This window comes from Macrobrachium nipponense, chromosome 19, assembly GCF_015104395.2.
Source record: "Macrobrachium nipponense isolate FS-2020 chromosome 19, ASM1510439v2, whole genome shotgun sequence".
NCBI classification, from domain to species: Eukaryota; Metazoa; Arthropoda; class Malacostraca; order Decapoda; family Palaemonidae; genus Macrobrachium; species Macrobrachium nipponense.
Window position 1 is genome coordinate 33,055,465 of NC_061088.1, and position 20,089 is coordinate 33,075,553.

Below are 20,089 nucleotides of genomic sequence, written 5' to 3' on the forward strand. Positions count from 1 at the left end.
AGAGAGAGAGAGGAGATTTAGGGTGTTATTTAGGGTGGGGGGGGGGGGGGTTAAGGTTAAGGTCTCTTTGAAGCAATTTCCTGATCATCATCTCCTTTTTTTAAGTGACTGACTCCTACTCCTCCTCTTTCTCTCCTGGAGAGAGCGAGAGAGAGAGTTGGGTGGGAGGGGGGGGGGGGGGTGGGGGGTAGGATAAGGTTAATGTCTCTTTGAAGCAATTTCCTGGTCTTCTACTCCTTTTTTTAAGTGACTGACTCCTACTCCTCCTCTTTCTCTCCTGGAGAGAGAGAGAGAGAGAGAGAGAGAGAGAGAGAGAGAGAGAGAGAGAGAGAGAGAGAGGTGATATCTGATGAATGGTTCCACCTCGGTAGGTGTGGGCGGCACCTCGTTGAAACCCTGCCATTTGGAATTGTATAGTGGGCATGAGAATAAACTACATCCGGTTGCGAAGCCTTGGCCGAAGGACAGAACGGGATGACCTTGTATGGCGAATACCACTGTCTAGGTGTATGTATAACATGCACAACCTCCCTTGCTTACGGTGCAGTTCCACTGTAATGCGGAAGACTTATTTGGTGAAAGACTGAGGAGCATCTCACCTCTTAGGAGAAACCGCTGCGGTGGACGTGGTACGTGGACAAAACAGGAATCTAATACTATTCAAATAGGCGCTGTGGTGGGTCCTGAAGGAGATGTGTCCTCTTGCATGGGGAATGGATAACCAATGCCAACGACCAGTCTTCTTAAATCTATCCAGATGCCTCAGTGTTATGTTCTTTGGCTAAAAGAGGGACAATTTCTACCACCGATGGCTCCCGTTTAGTTATTGGTATATGTTTTTGGAAGGAGAACCGATCTTGCTCAAGTTATTCCTTTTTTTGTCTCTCCTCCTACTGGTGCTGCGATCCACAGCGGTCGAAGTGCCTTTGACCCCTGGCTGCAACTACTTTAATGCCATTTACTGTACCTCCTTTCATATTACCTTTCTTTCATCTCACTTTCCACCCTTTCATAACAATTGATTCATAGTGCAACTGAGAGGCTTTCCTCCTGTTTGGACGAGTGGTATTCGCGCTCGGCTACCAATCCGGTGGTCCGAAGTTCGATACTCGGCGCGGCCAACGTGGAATCAGAGGAATTTATTTCTGGTGATAGAAATTCATTTCTCGATATAATGTGGTTCGAATCCCCCGATAAGCTGTAGGTCCCGTTGCTACGTGACCAATTGGTTCCTAGCCACGTAAAATGTCTAATCCTTCGGGCCAGCCCTAGGAGAGCTGTTAATCAGCTCAGTGGTCTGGTTAAACTAAGATATACTTAACTTTTTACACCTTTCAAACCTTTTCACTGTCAATTTCCGTTTCAGCGCTGAATGGCATTAGTTGCCCCAGTGCTTGGCATTATACCTAAAACCTATAAATCAATCGGTCACAGCGGTCGACTGACCAACTGTTGCATCAATGACCGCTGAAGTCGACAGAGGTGCTTCTGAGTTTCAGTGGATTGTGACGAGGTCGACTCTTCCCTCCCCAAGATCAAACCCGCGGCTATGTTGTGAGCCGTGATTGTGCTTGTCTACTACAGTAGATTCACATCAACCGTGCATTTGACGTCCAGGCCAGTCCCTTACGACGCTGCTTGTTGGCTGTTGATAAGCCAGTCGCAGGGCTGGAAACTGTCTCTCGAGAAAGTTCACATAGGCAGGATGTAAGTTCCACCTCTCCTGAAAGACTGATCCCTCAGGAGAGATGGAACATACATCCTGCCTATGTGAACTCTCGAGAGACTGTGATTAACTTATCAACAGCCAATCAGGAGCGTAGGAAGGGACGGGCCTAGACATCAAATGCACGGCTGATGTGAATCTACTATTGCTTACCACTACCTTTGCTACAACTAATACTGATAATGATTGCATACCTCATATGGCAGGGTGAGTAGGTAGATGTTCTTAGGATATCATGTGGTAATGAAAAAAAAAATAAAATTCGACTTCTTTGCATGTGGAGCCTGGGATGTAAGGCATTCGAAGTGGATCTGAACGAATGGCTATTGTCATTTGGAGCCACCTTTTCTTAAGGAGAAATGGCTGGTAGCTGTAACCATGAGCAAGATGTTGAGAATATTACATTCATTCTCTTAAACTACTACCCATGCCATTGCAATAAAAAAATATAATAATTATTATTATTATCATCATTATTATTATTTTTTTGTTTTGTTTATCACAGTCATCCTATTCGACTATGTGGTTTTCTTTTATAGTGTGGGGGGGGGGGGGGGGGGGGTTCCGGGTTGCATCCTACGTCCATAGGAGTCCATCACTTTTCTCGCTGTGTGTGCTGTTTCCAGGAGCGCACACTTGTGCATGAGTCCTGGAGCTACTTCAACCTCTAGTTTTTCCAGATTCCTTTTCAGGGATCCTTGGATCGTGCCTTGTGCTCCTATTATTATTATTATTATTATTATTATTATTATTATTATTATTATTATTATTATTATTATTATTATTATTATTATCATTATGAAACTCGTAATGTTAATAATATCGAAAAGACAAGAAGCGGAAATGCGCATGATAAGGAAATAAAAGGGGCAATATTAGAAGAAAAAATATATGCTCTTAAAGGATCCACAGTGTAAGTTTGTTTTGGGGGGAGGGGGGGGGGGCAGGTGGAGGGAGAGAAGCAGGCTTACGCTGCTTTCCTAATCTGCTGATCTTCCGGAGGTGGCAGGATCACATCAGCAAAATGGAGGGTGTGACTTTGCCCTGAATGCAAAGTGAAATGAAATCTGGTAAGAGCTACCCTATTACAACACTGATGTAGGTTTTAGTTTTACTAAGTAAAGGACTCAACATATGCGCACACACACGCACACTTTTTATATATTTATATATATATATATATATATATATATATATATATATATACATACATATATACATACATATACACCATACATACATACACACACACACACACACACACAACACATACACACACATATATATATATATATATATATATATATATATATATATATATATATATATATATATATATATATATATAATGTGTGTGTATGAGGTTATAGTCCACAAGGGGAAAAAAAGCTAAAATTCCTCTACATAATTCTCTCTACATAATTATTCCGTTTTAACAGTACTCGGGGGCAATTCCACAAAATGACGTCATTACATGATTGATTATGGACATTTATGGCATAAATGTCCATAATCAATCATGTTCCCGAGTATTGTTAAAACGGAATAATTATCTACTTAAAAGTGCATGCATCGCCATAAGTGATTGCGACAATTTTAATAATCATTCAGGGGTATTTAAAACAGATCCATCCCTTCTTCTTACATAATAGTTAGAGGACAGTACAAAATAAACAAAGACTTCTTTTCACTGTAAACATGTTTGAAGCATTGTTGTATTTGATGAAACCACTGAATTGGTTATAAATTATCTTAAACAAGAGGGTCGTTTCAATTGCTATATGTTATGCTTGATTGCTGTGCTATAAGGCGCCTTTGTCGAGCGGCTACCTTTGCTTTGGGGTGCAAACTAATCAATGTTGTCTTTTCACTAAGAGAATAATTTAATTGTTAGATTAATTGTTTTAACAGATATTTTTGTGTTTTGAAACCTTTGAACTTGTTGCAAATCATTTTAAATTACAAGGCTGTTACACCAACTAACTTTCTTGTATTTCATTGACCAATGTATATCTAACTGCTTATTTTTATTTTTCTGTTTCTTATACTTTACTTTGAGTGTACAAAAAAAATTTGTTCGTTAGTTAATAAACAGGTTTCGATAAGGGCTAGTGGAGGCCGAATCTGTTGAGCTAAAAGGAATTTCCGTTTTTCTTTTCCCCTGTGGAATACAACCTCATATATCTATCTTCGTGAAAAAGGAAGACTAATGCGTGTGTGTATGTGTATGTATGTATGTATGTATATATTATAGTGTGTATATCACATTCTATTTTCAAGGCCTCAGAAACCCTATAACCTATTTTTTATTATTATTATTTCAGCTCTTACTCTTTTCACCTTTTTCAGGCAAGTAGATGAATGAACCCTAACTTTTTGTCAGCAGCCAGTTACGTATTTAAACCTCCTTTTATAGTTAGCTCTTAAAAATAAACAGAGTTATAGTCTAACAAATAAAATAGCGAGTTACAGTCTAACAACTATATGATAGAATAAGCAGTTACAGCCTAACAAATATGAGTAAATTTGAGACGCTGTCTCCGATACTTCTTTCACTATTACAGCTTGAAATCCCTTGCGTTTAATATTAATAGGAAAATCAATAATGTTTGAAGAAATGTATCAGTGAGGGTTGCCCCAGCACTGCAGTAAAACAGGGCATAAACACACGTCGGCAACTTCCTCGCACAAACATCACAAACAGACTGAATAGACGTTAATGATTTATTGGTAGTTCAAAGCATGACTTTAGACGATTACTATCCGGTATCGGCCAAAGGTTCGTTCTTCACTGATAACCATTGACATTTCAACCTGCTTGTGATATGCAATAGGGAAGGGTGTATATATGACATGTTATACTAAAGCAATTATTACTTGGTAATAACATTTAATTATTTTAAGTCATTAACAACAGAGGATAGTAGAGCAATTATTCCTTGGCATTGACATGGGAATTTATTAAGTCATTAACAATAAGAGGATACTGAAGCAGTTATTACTTGGTAATGACATTCAATTTTATTAAATCATTAACAACAAGAGGATCCAAAGGCAATTGTTACCTGGTACTGACATTTAAATTTTTCAAATCATTAACAACAAGAGGATACTAAAGCAATTGTTACTTGGTAATGACATAATGTTTATTAAATCATCAACAACAAGAGGATACTAAAGCCATTATTACCTTTTAATGACATTTAGATTTTTCAAATCATTAACAATAAGAGAATACTAAAGCAATGATTACCTGGTACTGATATTTGAATTTATTAAATTATTAACAAGAAGAAGATCCTAAGGCAATGATTACTTGGTACTGACATTTAAAATGATGAAGTATTTAACAATAAGAAGAAATAATATACAAAGCAGAAAGTAGATATATATCACAAGCTAAATTGTAATTATGAAGAGGCGAAAAACTCAAGATGAACATTGGACGTATCAGTGAATAATAATAATTACTTTAGGATAAAAACAATTTAGTATCACAGTAGATAATGTCCCAAATTCTGTGTAGAATCATTTGATAGAATAAGTTAGGCAAAAGTATAAAAAAAAACTGTGAGCTCGAATTGCAAGAATAACATTCTAAATGCTCATGTAAATAAGTAATAATAAAAAGCAGAATTTAGATTTCACTGAATTTACTGTGGGTCGTCATATTCGGCGCTTTTATAATACACTAGGAAACCCTTGGTTACAAGAGTACTTCCAACTTCTTTTATGCCCCTGTGTGGGTCAGCTGGTATCGAACTTGCCTTTCATTTGAGAGATCATTACGAGCCAAATTTTTATGTATATATTATATATATATATATATATATATATATATATATATATTATATATACGTATGTGTAGCGTAAGTGTGTGTGTGTATGTATGTCTGTGTCAAGAACAGATCAATAAATACTTTTACATTCACTTATTAATTCTTCTGTTCTTCATTACATTCACTCGTAGCCGGTGATGTAGAGCAACGAGCATCGTCCGCCAAAGTGCGTTTCTGGCGTAGCGTCGTCAAGTGCTATCAAGTACTGAAGTACCTACGCTGGTAAAAAAAAAAAGAAAAAAAAAAAGAAAAAAGTTAGCATTAATAAGCCTTCTGGAACAAAAAATAATATTAAAATAGATTCATTTCACGACGGCGCCCCTCCCCCCCTGCCCCCTCTCTTACTTTACGTTGGGAGTTTGTTGGAGTTTGCAGTTAGGAATTTCACTGTAGCTTGTGAGTTAGCATCATTATTGTTTATTTTGTAAATGCCCGGCCATAGATTATTATTATTATTATTATTATTATTATTATTATTATTATTGGGAAAGTAAATCCCTAATAGTATGTCTGTTGATTTTGTTATTTAAAATATATAAAGCTTTATATATTTTAGATAACAAAATCAACAGACATACTATAGGGTATTTACTTTCCAATTTTATTGACCTATGTGATTATGAGTTTTCTTTTGATTATTGATATTATTGTTATTGCTCGGTCATAGAGGAAACGTGCTCCTCTCATTATTATTATTATTATTATTATTATTATTCTTATTATTATTATTATTATTATTATTATTATTATTGTTCTGTCATATTTTAAAGGTGTTATCATTATTATTGTTAGGTCAAAGATTCGAGGTTTTATTATTATTATTATTATTATTATTATTATTATTATTATTCGATGAGTAAAGATAGGCAGAACTGATTGTGGCCAGTTATGGCCGGAAAGAAGCTATGAGGATACCAAAATCATCCGGAATATGGAATGAAGGACACTGGCTCCCCGTGGGGTCGGAGAATGTATTCTTTTCTGGGAGGATTTGATGGTCGGAATGAAAATCGACTCAGTAAGCAGTTCTCCCTTGTTCTAATTGTGCGTCAACATAACGGTGCCATTTCTGCCGTTGTTCATTAGTGTTTTACCAAGCTGAAAGTGCCTCTTGTTTAAATGATTCTCAGACTGACCTTTCGTGATGATTGGTTTGTTCCGTCTGGTGTCAAGCTTCAGAAATGCCCGGAGCGCCTCAGTGGCGTGGTTGGTATGGTGTTGGCGTGCCACCTCGGTGGCCGCGAGTTCGATTCTCGTGCATTCCGTTGAGGAGTGAGAGAGGTGTATTTCTGGTGATAGAAGTTCACTCTCGACGTGGTTCCACTGGTTCCATGCAACGTCAAAACACCATACGAACGAACAGAAATTCCCGGAGGGAAGGGTAGTGCCGTCAGTGCGCATCACGCGAGGGTCACTAGGCATTATTCAAGATTTTGAGCAGCGTCCCTTTGGTCCCTAGTTGCAACCTCTCTCATTCCTTTTGCTGTACCTCCGTTCATATTCGTTCTTCTATCTTACTTTCCACCTCATCCTTACAATTGTTTCATAGTCGAAATGAGAGGTTTTCCTTCAGTTACACCTTTTTAACCTTTATATTCAATTTTCCTCTCAGCTCCGAATGACCTTATAGGTCCCAGCGCTTGGCCCTGTGCCTAAAGTAATGTGTATGAGCTTCAGAAATCTCTTCTGGTGTCACTGTTCCCTAGGATTCCAGTGCTTGGCTTCTCAAGCCTAAATCTCATATTCCTACGCCTTTGCCATCTCCCTTCAAGCCCCGCTTAGATAAACATCATGATAATTACTGTCCGAAGGAATTGCGAAGGTTTCACGAGGGAAAGATTATCGCTGAATGGTTTTCCGTTTTGAACGAGGTTACATCACCGAAAGCTGAGATGGAAATGCGTTTAACTCTCAGCTTTAGTTGGATACATAGAAATAAGGCACGTGGAGCCTTGTCGAGGGAGCATTGAAATGTACAGTCGTTCATGCCTATGTTAATTTGTAATGCATGATTGTGAATGAATAAAATATATGTATATATATATATGTGTGTGTGTGTGTGTGTGTTGTGTATGTAAATTTGCTTTTAAAACGCTCTTACTTTTATTAACATGCAATCATACTTTTATTGTGTATCCAGTCGCACTGTGGAGTATATGCTTATTATTAGGGCTAATTTCACAACTTTACACTTATAAATCGTTTACATGAATATACAAACCATTCCACATGGGCGCATGAATTCTCAGACAGGTCAGTTAAGTACACACGGATGCAATTACCTCGATCCAATCTCGGTAGGTCCTCCTGACCCCATGACAGCCTAGGTCTTATTGATTGGCGTATGCATGCGTTTAATACGGTCATCTTTTGTGTTACGTGACGTCACTGAAATCAGTTAACCCTTTGATTAGTCCCGCAAGTATTGCTGCCGGGTTTAAGTTGCCGGTTAGTGTTTTAATGTCAGTTGTAGGTTTTCCTCTCTCTCTCTCTCTCTCTCTCTCTCTCTCTCTCTCTCTCTCTCTCTCTAGTCGTTTCCGTTTCTATTGCCCTAAGGACAAAATACAAAATCACAGGCCTATAGTTTACTTTCTATTTGGCTGTCACACTTACCTTGTCATCGTAATTTGGCGTCCACACTACAGTAAAAGACGCCATAACCCCATAGGAGGCTATTGCCGTCATTGCACTACACGCAGCGTCCTGTAGGCATTACTAAAGGTTCTTTGCTGCAACTGCTTTCATTCCTTCTACTGTACCTCCTTTCATGATCTTTCTTCCATCTTACTTTCTACCCTTTCCTAACCATTGATTCAACGCGTAACTGCGAGGTTTTCCTTTTGTTACAACTTTCAGATCTTTTTACTGTTCATTTTCCGTTCAGGGCTGAATGACCTCGTAGGTCCCAGCGCTTGGCCTTTGGTTTAAATTCTGTAATCTTTTCTAACATGTCTTAAACGCACGTTGGTAACTTATGGTACACGCTTCTCAAACATGTTGAACACAAGTTAATGACTTCATGGTTGATCTAACTTGTTTTCAACCTGTTTATGATGTGTGCGTGATAAGTTGCCGACACATTTAATCACATGTTTTACCGTAATGCGGACGCAACCATAAGTTGTTGCAAAGCTAACAAGCATTCATAGAATTGCATAGATGATATGCCTGTTGTAATGCAGCTGTAACCCTGACTAACCTCTGAAGTTTTGATGACTGCGTAAGAGATGGACATCTGACATTCGCTTTGTAAACTCCACCGTCAAAAATAACGCCCTTTCAGACGACACCCACCAAGGTCAGTGACCTTCACCGCGACGCTCATACTCAACTTCCTCGCTGATCCTTGTGAAGTTGATGACGCATTAATCATTATTTTTTAAAGACTTCTCTCGGTGTTATCTGTACTTCATTAGTGCTAAGTCCTACAAATGAGACTTCCCGGATGTTTGTGTCTTTGTGCTAATCTTATTTTTTATAATTTTCTTATCGCCTTCGCTGGATGTTTTGAGAAACAACAAGTAAGATAAGAAAGAAGGGTGCCATCAATCATTTCCTGAGAGAGAGAGAGAGAGAGAGAGAGAGAGAGGAGAGAGAGAGGCGAGAGAGAGAGAGAGAGGAGAGAGAGGTTAATGACCCCAATCTGCCACGCGCCTGGGAATATGAGGCAACGAGCATCAGGGGTTGTTTTATAGTCCTCTCTTTATTTCTCTCATTTCTCTCTCTCTTTTCCTCGGCTTTGGGCGTTCGTGCGTGGGTTGTGGGGGGCTGTGGGAAAGGGAGGAGAGGGCGTTATTATTAGCTCCCAGGGGTGAAATGAGGTTTTAGTGAATCGGTCGGGGCAAGAAGGGTCACTGTGCTTTATTGGGAGTTATTTTCAACCCTCTTCTATTCAGTTTATGTTTACTGTTTGTTTGGCTTGACTTGTTCGTATTATTTTGCTTTGCTTTATTTACTATAGTTCGCTGTTATCGTGGCTCGTGGAGGTTAATTATGCTTGTTGTTCAGTTAGTCTGTTTGTTGGTTTTCGTGCTCGTCTACCACTCTGGTGGTCCGAATTTTGATTCTCCGCTCGGCCAACACGGAATCGGAGGCATTTATTTCTGGTGATAGAAATTGATTTCTCGATATAATGTGGTTCGGATCCCACGATAAGTTGTAGGTCCCGTAATAAATATTTAATCCTTCGGGCCAGCCCTAGGAGAGCTGTTAATCAGCTCAGTGGTCTGGTAAATCTAAGATATACTTACTTTGAGTTGGTATTAACTCGGTATGTATCCACCGTCACCTCCGAGGTGCTATGATCTTTAAAATAACGGGATAAAAGTTAAGTATATCTTAGTTTTACCAGACCACTGAGCTGATTAACAGCTCTCCAAGGGCTGGCCCGAAGGATTAGATATTTTTACGTGGCTAGGAACCAATTGGTCACCTAGGAACGGGATCTACAACTTATTGAGGGATTCGAACCACACTAAATCAAGAAATGAATTTCTATCACCAGAAAGAAATTCCTCTGATTCCGCGTTGGCCTAGCCGGGATTCGAACTTCGGATCACCGGATTGGCAGCCGAGCGCGAAAACCACTCGTCAAGCGAGGGACTAAAAAAAGTAACGGGGTAACTCGTGAATGAAGTTGGGCATAAACAGTCAATATACAACTCGTCCTAACGACAACCTTTCGGAGGACAGCGGTGACGATTTAGTTTGGTTTCTCGGTCGAAAATCCTCAGGTCTTTAACGGCGATAAAGAAGAGTTCATCAATCGAAGGGGATCAGTAAAGGAATACGATTATCAAGTTTCATGCAAATCCGTTCCACCGGTTTCTCGTAATAAAGATCACGGGTTATCAACCTGGTATGTGTCCGCCGTCACCTCCGGAGTGCTGGTACTAAACGTGGCGGAAGCTCAATGGAACGCCGTGTTTAGTACAAGCCCCTTGGGGATCTAAGATATCGTTTATTAATATAACTTATCTACCACACAATATAGAAATGGGTGTATATAATACTTGGATCCCTGAGGGGCTATAGTAGATTCACATCAACCGTGCATTCGATGTCTAGGCCAGTCCCTGACGACGCTCCTGATTGTCTGTTGATAAACCAATCACAGTGCTGGAAACTCTGTCTCTCTCGAGAGTTGACTTCTCCTGAGGATACGTCTTTCAGGAGAGGTGGAACATACATCCTGCCTATGTGAACTCTCTCGAGAGACAGAGTTTCCAGCTCTATTGATTGTCTTATCAACAGCCAATCGGGAGCGTCGTCAGGGACTGGCCTAGACATCAAATGCACGGCTGATGTGAATCTACTAAGACCTCCCACTGAGATTCCGCTGTGTTTAGTACCAACACCTCGGGGGATACATACTGGGTTAATACCCTGTGATCTTTATTATGAGAAACAGGTAGAACGGATTTGCGTGAAACTTGATAATCGTATTCCTTTACTGATCTCTTACGATTGATTAACTCCTCTTTATCGTCGCTCAAGACCTGAGGATTTTCCAACCGAGAAACCACACCAATTGCTGTTCTCCAAAAGGAGTCGTCTATTGAGTGTTGACGCCTAACTTCATCCACAAGTTATTTCGTTATTTTGAAGCTTATGCACTCGCAGGCTGAAAGTTGAAAGGAAATGTGTTCTCAAAGTATTATTATTATTATTATTATTATTATTATTATTATTATTATTATTCCTGCATAGCACAATTATATAAACATATACATTTTATTTGTGTCCTTAAACAGTTTAATCTCGACATTGTGAATTTCTTCGCATGATTGTTATTGTTATTACCGTAGACGTCAGTGCTAACATACTTGAAACAAATACATATTTAACATCTGCTAACAATCGCCGAACTGATGTGTTGAGCATTGTTGACCAACCATGGTTAAATTGCAGCTGCATTGGGGGAGGTTAGGACTCTTTATTTTTGCTAATTTGTCTGTCCTTTGGCGTCTTTCCTCTTGTTGTTATGTGTCCTTAGTTACGTCTTATATTTGTTCGCTTTGCTGCCTTGTTCATTCTTTGTTTTTGTTTTATTTGTTGGTATTTTCTCTTTCTTGATGTATGCGGCTTTTGTTCATATAATTTCTTTAACCGATTATTTGTCTTGTCTTATTGTTTTTCTAGTTCTCTGTTGAAGAAAACTTGAGATAGCTATTCGTCTGTCTGTCCGCACTCTTTCTGTCCACCCTCAGATCTTAAAAACTATTGCGGCTAGAGGGCTGCAAATTGGTATGTTGATCATCCACCCTCCGGTCACCAGACATACCAAATTGCAGCCCTCTAGCCTCTGTAGTTTTTATTACTTTATTTGAGGTTAAAGTTATCCAGGATCTTCCGTCTGGCACCGCTGTAGGCACCAACAACTCAGGCCACCACTGCACTGGAAGTTTCATGTGCTGCAGCTGAGAGATTCATGCAACATTGTACACTGTACAGGAAACTCGATTTTGCCGAAGAAACTTCGGCTCATTTTTTTACTTGTTTTATTTTTATTTTTTAGTTTGTTTGACATTTGTGAAGTCATATGGAAGAGCTTAGTATAGTAGATTCACATCAACCGTGCATCTGATGTCTAGGCCTGTCCCTTACCATGCTCCTGATTGGCTGTTGATAAGCCAGTCACAGGGCTGGAAACTCTCAGTCTCTCGAGAGAGTTCACATAGGCAGGATGTATGTTCCATCTCTCCTGAGGGATACTTTTGAAAGACTTATCCCTCAGGAGAGGTGGAACACACATCCTGCCTATGTGAACTCTCGAGAGAAACTAAGAATTTCCATCCCTGTGATTGGTTTATCAACAGCCAATCAGGAGCGTCGTAAGGGACTGGCCTAGACATTAGATGCATGGTTGATATGAATGTACTATAGTAACTTCTAGGTATCATTAACATGAATCATTGGAAGGAACCACATTTTAATCGAGTTTCATTTTGAAATATTGGCTGCTGTATCAACGGAATCCATTTTATGTTATGTCTATCTTCTTCTTTCCCACCGTTATCCCTACATTAAGGAGTCGGTTGCCTGATGCGCCTTCTGTCAAAGGCATTATCCTCCACCAAACCTCTTCTCCCCATATCTTCCTTCACTTTATCTTGCAAATATAGATATAGATATATATAATATTATATATATATATATTATATATATATATATATATATATATATATACAATATATATAGATATCTATATATATAAATATATATATATATATATAATATATTATTATATATATATATCTATATGTATTATATGTACTATATACCTTATATATATATATATAACTATATTTGTATATATTACCTAATCTTAATAAATATATAATATCTATCTATAATATTCTTTGTCTATCTTTATCTTCCCTATATTCCTTTATATTATATTCTATACGTACGGGTGTGTAAATATGTAATATAGTACCTAATAATTAAAATATATCTTAACTCTGATTTGTCTAATTATATTTATATTGTGCAACATATGATATATATATATGAATAATTACATATATATCATATATGATAAATGTATGTATATTATATATATATATATATATATATATATATATATAATCTATATATATATTTACACACACACATATGAAATGGAATCCGCTGAAGCAGCCATCATTCAAAATGAAAATCGATTTGGAATGTTTCTTTCCAATTACTGATTTTAAGGTCTTCCATGTCTTCCATAGGACTTAACAAATCTCCGTCAAATTCAAGACTGAAATAAAAAGAGCATGTTTTATATATATATATATATATTATATATATATATATATATATATATATATATTATCATAAGTAAACTGAAACAGAGCGAATCAGACATAAAGAAAGACAGAGGATGCTATACTCAAACCAGATAACGCGTTTTCCTCTCTCTCTCTCTCTCTCTCTCTCTCTCCTCTCTTCTCTCTCTCTCTTTATCTAAAACGTAGCACCGACAGCTCTTTACAAACTCATGGCGACTTGATGATTGTTTTTGTGTTTCCGATTTGTTTTGTTTGACTATATTTAGCGTCATGACGCATGTTGTTTACATCTGTCAATGTTGATATGTAACGCGCTGAAACGGTCTTGTAAATATTGAATTAATATTAGTTTTTCTCTTCTTTCAGAAAGATCTCTTCGCTGATGAAGTAAGGACGCATCTACGTATGTTTCAGGTAAGGAAAGAAATATGCAATTTTTGTAAACAAATGGCAAATCTTGCGAAGACCGACGAAAGCTAAGAGAGGTCTTTCATTTTCCGGTTGCGACCGGAATCGGTTCGTTGCATGTTTGAGAGTCGTTAACCGTGTTCGGTGCTCGTTTGAGTTTGCATTGTTTCCCCTGAGCGTTGTGTGGTGTTAGTCTAGTTTTATTCACTACATCACCGGCAATTTTCACATGTTTGGAAGTCTGTCGGAGCTCTGTGTTCATGTACTGTGGTTGGATATGTGTGAATAGGTCTGCGTTTGCACAGGTCTGCTTCACCGTCTCTCCTGGTGCTTGGTGTGTGTTTTATAAGGGCCAACCAATCCAATCCTTGTTTCCACGAAGCCCTGCATGTTTGCATTTTGGCCTAGAACATCAACTCGTCCCTCAGCTGTGTTTAGAGGTCATGATCATAGTATAGCCTGTGTCCCAGAGCGCCTATTTGACGAGAGAGGAGGTTACTGTGATTAGAATCTGGGCAAATGAAATGCTTACGCAGTTCGTTCCTCTTTTTCTTTTTTTTTTTTTGTTCAGGACGTGAGCGTAGCACGAATAAGCGAAAGTATCTAAATCTTGATTCGATCGATACCACCCCCCCCCAAAAAATAAATGAAAATAAAGATAAAATAAAAAACGAAGTGATGGATTTGCTGATGTACTAAATTGGTGGTGCAGGGCCATATTTCATTCCGTCAGTGTTCGCGCAGAAGAGTTGTATTCATTATACATAGTACGTTAACGCTCATTTTAATTGATTGGCCTAATCCAGGTAGGGTGGTAGTGTGTCATCAGTGCACCTCACGCAGTGCACTGTAGGCATTACTTCGGGTTCTTTGCAGCGTCCCTTCGGCCTCTTAACTGCAACCCCTTTCGTTCCTTTGACTGTGCCTCCGTTTGTATTCTCTTTCGTCCTCTTACTTGTTACCCTCTCCTAACAATTGTTTCATAGTTCAACCTCGAGGTTTTATACCAGTTACACCTGTAAAGCCTCCTCTAATCTCAATTTTCCCATCAGCGCTGAATGACCTCATAGGTCCCAGCGCTTAGCCTTTTGGCCTTAATTCCATGTAGTGGTTAGCCAAATGAGTAATGATTCTTTTCAACTGAAAACTTCTCACTGCCTTAATGAATTTGTTATATTAGTAATGATACATCGATTCCCGTGGATTGCTTGTTAGACTATGTAGGTCCGCTGGTATGGTCGGTAGTGTCGTGACATGCCGCTCACATGTCACGGGTTTGCGCCTTCCCCAGGGCAATGAAAATTTTAAGTCAATGGCCCTGTGGTGTGCTTGTTCCATAGGAATAGGTTTCATCTACCGCAATGATAATAATAATCAGAAAACTCGAGATCATCCCAACACGGCTCAGGAAAAGCGCCTCAGTGGCGTGGTCGGTATGGTCTTGGCCTGCCACCTCGGTGGCCGCGAGTTCGATTCTCGGGCGCTCCACTGAGGGGTGAGAGATTTGTATTTCTGGTGATAGAGGCTCACTCTCGACGTGGTTCGGAAGTCACGTAAAGCCGTTGGTCCCGTTGCTGAATAACCACTGGTTCCATGCAACGTAAAAACGCCATACAAGCAAACAAACAAACACGGCTTAGGATTGGCCATACCCGCTTCTTCACCCATAGCTATATTCTAGAGGGAGGCAGTGCCCCAGTTTGTGTTCACTGTGATGTTCAGCTATCCGTTGAGCACTCGCTGGAGCATTGTCCTAGATTTAATCGCCTCAGGGGTAAAGTACTTAATAGCTGGGAAGACTATTTTAGAAATTTTAAATGATGGTGTTCAGGTAGATAACCTTATTGGTTATCTGAAAGAATCTGGCAATTTTGATAAGATATACTCTCATTATATTTAGTCAAGATTTAAGTCATTTTTATTTTATAAATTGTATATTTTTACATAAAAAATTCCATGTTTTTTATTGGTTTTATCTAGCATCATTCTTCATTTTTTACTTTCATATCTAAACAATAATATAATTTATTTATTCATATTCTGTTGAATTCGATTGCTGTTTCAGCTCCATTTATTTTATTGAAGTATTTTTCAGTTCTTACTAAGGCTTTTCCAATGTTATTTAGGTAGGCCAACCTAAATAATATTGAAAAAGCCGTCATAAGAAGAACAGAAAAGAACTTCTATAAAAATAAATGCAGCTGAAGCAGCAATCTCATTCAACAGAACATGCTTGAAAGAGGGTCTTCTACCTAAATACATTCATTTATTGATAATTTATCATACTAATTTATATCATTATCATTAAGGCGCTGAATTATCCTGATGGGTTTCTGCTATTGGCCCTCAAGACCTGAATTTCAAAATCAATCAATCACTAATCAGATTCCTGGAATGTAAAAGGAATAGTTTTATATTTAACGGCGTAAAAGATAAATGGAGAAACTAATTTGATTAATGAGAAGGATGCGGTAACTTTATTGGGAGAAATATTATTAAAAATTAAAGGTCAAGATGACTTAAGGAATGCGAAGGAACTGATAAGGAAACGAGATAATTGGTGTGGTAAAATGCTACGACTTTAGAAAAGGAAAATATACATTTCAATATAATTGAGAGAAGACTTTCTGAGCAAAAAGGAACTAAATTTAGATGATGATAAAACGATTAGCGCAAAACGAAACCAATAAATTATTAGTCATAGTGTAACATTAAAGTAATTGTTTAAAAAATGAAGGCTAGAATTCGGGTACAAAAAGAAAACAGAATAATCGATGATAAAAAAAAGTATAATTTTCTCGGAAGTGAAGATATAATATTTTATTATATATTTATATGTATATATATTGTAATAGATAGATATATATACAATTATTATATATATATATATATATATATATATATATATATATATATTTATATATATACATATACACACAATATTATGTATATATTATACACACACACACACACACACACACACATATTATATATATATATATATAGTATATATATATATATCTATATATATATAGAATATATGATAATATATAAAGAAGTGACTGGTTCTGCTAACAGCGTTAATGCCGCATAAACGGACCCGTCAAAATATGTGCTTCGTACTTCAAAGCAGGTGCCAATTCAAGTGATGGACGACGATAACGCTGCTTATTTCGTCCGGACATCTTTTCGTACTTCGGCTGTTTATTTCATGGAGAATTTCCGTTGATAAAAACGCCATTTCGTACCCAGGTGGTTTGTGGACTCTCTCTCTCTCTCTCTCTCTCTCTCTCTCTTCTCTCTGAAGAGTCTTCAAAGCTTGCATTTTTGCTCTGTTTTTCAATGTAATTTTTGTCTGTAAATCTTTCTCTCTCTCTCCTAGAAAAGCTTCTCTAAGCTTGTATTTTCATATTCCGGCAGCTTGAAATATTTGTCAGTAAATTTCGTCTAGGAAAAACATTGATTTTTTCCTTATTTTCAGCAAGTAACGATTTTAGCGCCTTGGTATGGAATTTGTCAGAGCGGTCGTGTTAATAGTCTTGTGTTTTATGTTATTCCAAGTCACTGCTTCAGTTGTCAACGCTTATTTCACATTTTTATAACGGTGATGGTGTTATCAGTCATGTGGTCCAATTTTTCGAAGGTATGAGGTTGTGCCGTCCTCATTTTTTAAATTCAAAATTGAGGGTTTTACCAGTTTTGATTTTTTTTCGAAATGGTACTTTTAATAGACTTACATTTAACGTGTGTCAGAAGTGTTAGCTTTGATATGGTTTGTTGTTTCAGAAGTGACATTTTTGTTATGGTTTGTTGTTTCAGAGGTGAATTTTTATTATGGTTTGTTGTTTCAGAAGTGACTTTTTTTGTTATGGTTTTTTTGATTCAGAGGTGACATTTTTATTATGTTTTTTTGTTTCAAAAGTGACATTTTTTGTTATGGTTGTCGTCTCAGAAGTGACATTTTTATTATGGTTATTTTCTTTCCAAAGTGACAGTCTTGATATGCCTTGGTTTTTCAAAAATGATAGCACTGATAGATATTTAAAATGGTATAGTTTCAGAAGTGACGGTTTTAGCAATCTTGCATCGGCAATTGTTCAGAAGCGACGGTTTTACCAGTCTTGTATTTCAAGTTTTTCTTTATTTATTTACTTTCTTTACGAGTTATGTTTTATGGTCCCCTGGAGGCAAACTGGCGAACTGTAGCCAAGTCCCAAGCCTTCCTTGAATGCCATCTCTTAAAAACTAACCATAAAATTCCTCTTGAAAACAATCTCACGTTGTTTCCCACACCTTAATTACCGTATTGAACTAACCTAACCCAATGCAGCCTAACCTAACCTAACCTAGGGTCATGGCTAAAGAACCGGGGCTGGTGCAATATTGGTATAACATGATCGGTATGGTCTTGGCCTACCACCTCGGTGGCCGCGGGTTCGATTCTCGGGCATTCCATTGAGGAGTGAGAGATGTGTATTTCTGGTGATGGAAGTTCACTCTCGACGTGGTTCGGAAGTCACGTAAAGCTGTTGGTTGCTGAATAACCGCTGGTTCCATGCAGCGTCAAAACACCATACAAACAAACAATAGGCTACCGGTATACATCTCGGGAATGTACCCCCTGGACCTCAATAGTACGACTCACTATGGGAGCTTGTATCGCGATCTTTAGTAGAAAAGTCTGTTGTCGGAGTTGTGAGCCATCTCCCCGTCTCTCCTCGTTTTATTGCAAGAGGCAAAGCTGGCTTGGAGACTGGGCTTTGGCGCTGATTCCAAGGTCTTTTGAAGATCGCTCTTCCGCCTCCTGTTTCGGTCTGATTCTAGTTTCTCACTGTGTCTCCTTTGTCTTCGGGAATTTCGTAGTTTGGCTCTTATTCCTCTGATGTGAATGTAATTGATGATATGGTGAGAGTATTGTGATTGATACTAATGCTGCTATAGGTATCATTACTACTACATATAAATACCATCACTTTTGGATAGTAATTATAGAATATTAAAAACGCCCATAATTTTATGTGAGCGGTATTTTAAGAGTTATTGTAGTCCTGTAGGAGAGGAGTTGAGTTACGTTGTACAGAATCGAACATTTCGTTATTATTTTGGACCTTTTGGCCTACTACTACTCTTATTCCTACTACTACTAATACTACTACTACTACTACTAATACTACAATATGATAATGATATTAGTGGTGAAGAAATCCATAATAGTGTAAATATAAAGATGTATTAGAAATACCTATACAAAACCTGAACTTTCGAGACCAGGCTCGATTCTCCTCGCAATCTGACCATAACGCTAAAGCAACCGTCGAATTGAAAAGTCCCAGAAAAAAAGAAAAATAATAAATGAAAGTTTAAAAACGAGTTATTGCAGGAAGAAACCAAATCAATGAAAGTTGAAAACCGTGTTTTTGCCAGAAGAAACCAAATAAATGAAAGTTGAAAACTGTGTTATTGCCAGAAGAAACCAAATAAATGAAAGTTGAAAACTGTGTTATTGCAGAAGAAACCAAATAGATGAAAGTTAAAAATTGTGTTATTTCCAGAAGAAAGCCCGGTCGCAATTTGTAGCGACAGAGACATGACGATCCATTGAACAGACAGGAGGAGGACAGGGATGTCTGATGTGTGTTGCCAAGCCGACTTTGCCTGACATCAGATGTGGCAGCAGCCCACCAGACCCAGATGCTCTCGCATATATAATAGGTTGGAAATAGGTTTAATGTCCCGTATTAGTGTTTGACCTTCGCATGCAACACCAGAATCAGCTGCTGCCGCCGCCGGTGTTTCTGGAGTAGACGGAGGTCTTCGTTGAGGCCGAGGGAGTAGGAGATGCTATGGTAGATTCACATCAACCGTGCAATTGATGTCTAGGCCCGTCGTTGACGACGCTCCTGATTGGCTGTTGATAAGCCAATCACAGGGCTGGAAATAATGTCTCGAGAGAGAGAGTTCATATGGGTAGGATCTATGTTCCATCTCTCTTTAGAGATATGTCTTTCAAAACTATCCCTGAAAAGAGGTGGAACACAGATCCTACGCATGTGAACTCTATCGAGCGAGACTGAGAGTTTCCATTCCTGTGATTGGCTTATCAACAGGCAAACAGGAGCGTCGTACGGTTGATGTGAATCTACTATAGGAGGTAGGTGGGCTGCCGTTTTTCAAAGGGCTCTTTAGCGGAGGGTGGCAGTCTGAGGTTGAGTGTGAGGTCTGGACAGATTGCAGGAGTGCCGGGAAGTGCCATGTTTATGAATTCGTCTTTTTTATATTATCTGTTCGTTATTTGTTTATTTCGTGTATTATTTTCATACGTATTTAGATTATTATTT

At 38.2% G+C, this 20,089-nt stretch overlaps 1 protein-coding gene across 1 annotated transcript in view; it reads left to right on the plus strand.

Moving 5' to 3' along the window:
* LOC135215791 (major facilitator superfamily domain-containing protein 6-like) overlaps positions 1 to 20,089 on the plus strand; it is a 211,976-nt gene that overhangs the window by 28,188 nt on the left and 163,699 nt on the right. Inside the window, exon 2 of the mRNA XM_064250745.1 lies at positions 13,710 to 13,757. The gene's annotated coding sequence lies outside the window, so the exon portion shown is untranslated. The remainder of the gene's footprint in view (positions 1 to 13,709; positions 13,758 to 20,089) is intronic.